General features: G+C 42.3%; 1 protein-coding gene across 1 annotated transcript in view; it reads left to right on the top strand.

Moving 5' to 3' along the window:
• The first annotated feature begins 2671 nt into the window (after window positions 1–2671).
• hs3st1l2 (heparan sulfate (glucosamine) 3-O-sulfotransferase 1-like 2) overlaps window positions 2672–5408 on the top strand; it is a 28668-nt gene continuing 25931 nt past the window's right edge. The window contains exon 1 of the mRNA XM_044112108.1: window positions 2672–2931. The gene's annotated coding sequence lies outside the window, so the exon portion shown is untranslated. The remainder of the gene's footprint in view (window positions 2932–5408) is intronic.

Genomic DNA, 5408 nt, shown 5'->3' with positions numbered 1-5408 from the left:
TTCTGTCTGGTTCTGACTGGTTCTGACTGGTTCTGTCTGGTTCTGACTGGTTCTGACTGGTTCTGACTGGTTCTGTCTGGTTCTGACTGGTTCTGACTGGTTCTGTCTGGTTCTGACAGGTTCTGACTGGTTCTGACTGGTTCTGGGATCTTTCATGGATTGTGGTTTTAAGCTGCTCAGTGATTTATAAACTACCAGCAGTATTTTAAAGTCCGTTCTCTCAGAGGAGGACTGTAGAACTAGGTGATGTTTTCTATCTTCCTGGTTTTGGTCAGAACTCCAGCAGCAGCGTTCTGGATTGATGTTTTATTCAGATCTGCAAAGATGCTGTTGCAGTCATCAATGTGACTAAAGATAAATGTCTGGATGAGTTTAGTCCTCCAACCCTGGAAATGTTGTGCAGCTGATAGAAGGCCGACTTTGTAACCGTCTTTATGTGGCTCTTAAACGTTAAGGTCAAAGTTCAGCCTGGTCTCTGGTTTCCAGCTGTTATAACTGAAGCTGAAACAATGTTCTACAATGTTCCTCTTTAGGTCCAAAGATAATAACTTCTGTTTTGTTTCTGTTGAGCTGGAGAAAGTTTTGGCTCATTTATCTGATCTGAGCTTCTGTTCAGTGATTGGATGGTTCAGAGTCACCTGATGACATCGTAACGCAGAGCTCTGTATCACTGCTGTAGTTATGGTAACCAACATCATTACTCGTTATGACCTGAACCAGCGGGATGGATGATAGGAGGGTCCCAGGACTGAACCCTGAGGTGCTTCACCTGGGATTTCTGTCCGCTTGAACCAAAGACGTTCCTGTTCTTTAGGGATTCAAACCAGTCAACCTGTCTGTCTGCAACATGATGCTGGATTGGACAAGACCTTTAGTAAACTTAATTAGGATAAAGAAATGATACGGAGAAGAGATGTCTTTTATAAAGAATGTTCCCAAGAAGTAGAATAAATGACAGAACTGCAGGAGGCCCAAATCAGAACCTTGTGGTACACCAGATGGGACAGGACAACGAGTGGACCTGAACTTTGGAGAATCCACAGAAAATGAATGGAATGAATGGAAGTGGTCGGGAATGTAGCCAACACTTCAAAGACTTTCACTGGCGGAGAGCTTCAGCTCAGAGCAATGAAGAGTTTCTCTGGTTACCCAGTTTCATTATTTTACAACCTTACAATACGTTGAAACACACAAACACACATTTACCCTTTTAGCCTTGAGAAGCCTTGAGGAGGCTGAGCACAAACTTCCCCTGGGGAAGAACTTCATTTGTTCTTGTTCCAGCCAGCGTTGGAGGAAAAGAAACCTGAAATATGAAAGTTTGGATTCACAACCAAAACCAGCAGAAAAGTTATAAAGAATTCAATGAGTCTCTGGAAGACTCACTATAAAAATGATAAAACAAAAAATAAAATTATTCTTTTACCCAGGAGCTCTGAGCTCAGAGATGTTGTCTGTTATTTTATGAGACAGCTGCAGATGATGCAAGCATGCATTGAATGTTTTATTGATAGAAAAACTGTAATCAGGGCAGCATTTGCTAATTCCTAAGCAGTGTGTATGGCGACAGGCTGAACATTGAATATCTGAAATGAGGTCGCCTGCATCCACGTATGAAGAGCAGAGGCAGCCGCTGCAGTGGGGGTGAAACCAGTTACTCTACCCACATGTTTACCACAACATGCTGAAATTAAAGCTGAGAGTCAGCGCGTTAACCTCCTTTCACTGTTTGGCTCCCACAGCGATCCGTTGGGAACTCAAACCTGAAATTATGGAGCATAAATACTTGAAAACAACAACAAAAAGCCGTCCTCTGCTGGACCTCCTGCGGAGCAGTTTACTGTGGATCCAGAGCAGATTAGCTGGCTGACGCTGAGCGCTGTAATAACTGTGATGGGCTCAAAGCGGGCCGAGCGGGCGGCTCCTCCGGGCCCTCGCCTTGTTTGTGTCTCCGCTCATTTATTCAGCTTCAGGTATAGATTTGGAGATAAACTTGGTGAAGGAGGCGGAAAAATTGATCCAAGATTTTGTGTCTGTGAAGTTATTCTTTATTTAATTCAGATTTTTTATTTATTTAATATTATTTATTATTAATATTGTTAGGTTATTGTTCAATAATTTGTCTTGCATTTATTTTTTAGAGATTTTCTGCTGTTATTTTTTATTTAATAATTGATCATAATAAGTTTTTTTTTTCCTGTTTTTAATCAAGAGATTTTATAAAATAAAGCCATTAAGGATATTTTATAAATTTTAACCTTAAATTGCTTTGAAGTGTTACAGAGAAAAATGACATTAATTAATGCTGATATTTGGGTTGTTTAGTTGTGTCATTCCTCTGGAACTGATTTATGATTCAGGAGGATCAACAGCAAACTGGCTGCAAGGAAGAAAGAAAAGAAGGAGAAGTTAGAACCCAAACCAAGCAGGAGTAAATGTGAGGAAGAGGAGGCGGAGGAAGAGGAAGGGGCTTTGCTCCATCATGAGTCCTTGAAGGTGATCGCATGAAAAGCACAGACCTGACGAGAAAGAGAGAGAGAAAGAAGGGTGGGGGCAACAAGGAAGGAGAGGGGGTGTTTCCCTGCAGGCGGGAGAGATGTGTGTGTGTGAACTAATCTCCCTCACACACACACACACACACACACACACACACACACACACACACCCTCGGTTTCTCCCAGCCACTCAGTCAGTTGTACTAGCACACTCACTGAGGTCGGCAGCACAAAGCAGCGCTGCTCTCCCTGTCACCAGCTCACACTCACACACACCTCGCCTCGCCGAGAGGAGCTCAGCCAACACACACCTTCACTGAGGAACTGAAGACGACCAACACACACCTTCACTGAGGAACTGAAGCAGGAAGAAAAAGAAGAGAAGAAGAAGAAACCCTCTGGAGTCGATCCAGAGAGACTTTTAAACCACGATCCGGTAAGCCCGGTTCATCTTTATCCGCTCTGATTCCACTTAGTTTAACAAGAGCAGTGAAACCAAAAGCAATGAATCTGTGTGTTTTATGCTGCTGCATGAACCTCATGCAATTACTGCAGAAATGGAGCAGAAGAAGTTTAACTTTTGTAAAATTAGCTTTGGCATCAGGTCCATAAATTCACAGTTTAATTTTTGCTTTTCAAACTATTCCTTTAATAATTGTCCAGTGAGGCTGGCAGAGTTTACACATGAGGTTTCTGGGGTTGTAAAGTGACTTGTGGTTTCTCTGGGAGGAAAAAATGCTGTGCAGACACCGGATGTCTGCTTTGTGTTCGGGTTGTGGAGGGTTTGATGAAAATTAGAGGCAAATTTTCAAAGAAGAAGTGACAAAAGCTTTACCCAGAAAGCAGCTGGTGTGCTCATGTGCATGTGAGCAAATCTCTGGTTTGGGCTGCGCTGCTTTAAAAGAATCAACATGAAGCTGCTGTTAGGAGTTATCGTTCCACCGTGAGCAGAAGAGCTGATTGCATGTTTTAACTAATGCTGCTGATTTGTTGAAGCTGTTTTGCTGTTTTACTCCCCTGTCCATGTGTCAGAGATCACTCTTTAAACTCAAGGAAAGTAAAAATACATTTGATCAGAACTGACTGATTCTGGATCAAAGGACTGAAGCTCCAGAGGTTCTAATAGTTGGAAACTTTGGACTTTTTCCCAAGACTGAGTGGTTTATTTATCAGTTACTGTTAACAGTTGCTTCTGTTAATTAGCACCAATATTCAGTGAAGTCAACCAACTGGGTTAATCCATAAAACACATTTTATCGACATTTACAGCCAGTTTCTACCAGATTTAGTTTCTCGGCTTCAAGGAAAAAAGCTCAGAGTTGAAAGAGACTCAGATTTGCAGAAATGTTTCTGGGAACGACGCCGGTGTCGCTGAGCTGTCGAACTTCTCCTGTGTTTGTAGTCCGATAACAGGAACAGAGGACAGATCGAAGAGTCGGAGGGAGCAGAGGAGTGAATGGACTCTTTGTGTGGTCGGTGTGTGTGCAGGTTGTGTTTGTGTGTCTGAAAACAAACTGTGAACAATCAGTGACATTTGAGAGGTTAATGTTTCACCAAAATGTGTTCGGACTCTCAAACACGTAACATAACCCAACACTAATTATGAAGAGTTTATGATTTTGGGGACCATAAGCTGCAATTTTAAGTGTCTGGATCTCATAAAGTCAGGAATGTTTCCGCTGTGGAGAGGAGCGGCGCTCCGTTTTGATCGGAAACACGAAAACCCGAAACTCACACAGGAAACCCGACAGATGACACATCCAAAACCAAACAGCAGCGACCTACGAGTGCTTTCAATTCATGTAAGGAAATAAATTTAACCTTTTACTTTAAAAATAAACAAACCCAACCAGAAACAAGTTAATGAATGAAAGGGTTTCTAACAGATGAACATCCTGATCACATCAAGTCAAGTTTGATTGAGTAGCAAGTTTCAGCAACAAGGCAGTTCAAAGGGATTTACATGATAAAAACTCAACACATCAACCAGCAATGTGATGAACAGAAAATTAAAAAACATCATCAAAGTGATCACATGTAGACCAAATGATCTGCAGCTGATGGAAGACCGACTTTGTAACCGTCTTTATGTGTCTCTGAATGTTCAGACCTGAGTTCATCACTGCAACCAGATTTCCAAACGGAAAGTTTAGTGGTGAGAACAGAATATCATGTGAAGTAATCAAATTATTTGGCAACAGATTTTAAAGAAAAAAGAAAATATTATGAGACGATTAAAATTTTACAACTTAAATTAAAAAAACATATTTGTGTAGCTTAACCTAACAAGCAGTTTTCTTATGAGTGAATATTTGTCTAGTTTAGGATTTGCAGTTAAAGCCTCCTGCAGTCGGCCCACAGACGGCTGACGGGTTCCTGGTGGTTCAGACCCACTGGGCCGGCGGTGGCCCGGCTTTAAAACTCGCTCCAGATGTCAGTCTAATGCACGCTGTAATCAAGTCAAGCAGTAACAGCATGTCCTGCATTTTGCCCAGATTAAATTCAATCATTTCATTTAGAGTAATAAAGGTTCTGTGTTGGTGCCGGAGCTCAGGACGTCGATCCAGATCCAGTCAGGCGTGTTGGTATCTGGTGTCTGATTTTACAGCCTGCAGAAATCAAACCACCATGCAGCTGCATGTGGCGTGTCGTCGGATGAATAGTGACGTCTCTGCATGCAGTCGGCCAGCAGAACCAGCCTCATGTCCAGTCTGGTCCGGTTCTGTGTGCAGAACCAGCCTCATGTCCAGTCTGGTCCGGTTCTGTGTGCAGCTTCGGGAAACTCTGTTTTGATTCCAGGAAGAGAAAAGTTCTTGACTTTGTCTCCATGGTAACAGACGGTTGAAAAGCTCTTGACTTTGTCTCCATGGTAACAGACGGTTGAAAAGCTCTTGACTTTGTCTCCATGGTAAC

Source organism: Gambusia affinis, linkage group LG03 (assembly GCF_019740435.1).
Source record: "Gambusia affinis linkage group LG03, SWU_Gaff_1.0, whole genome shotgun sequence".
Lineage (NCBI taxonomy): Eukaryota > Metazoa > Chordata > Actinopteri > Cyprinodontiformes > Poeciliidae > Gambusia > Gambusia affinis.
The sequence above is the reverse complement of the archived record's forward strand: the minus strand, read 5'-3'. Positions and strand labels throughout refer to the sequence as shown.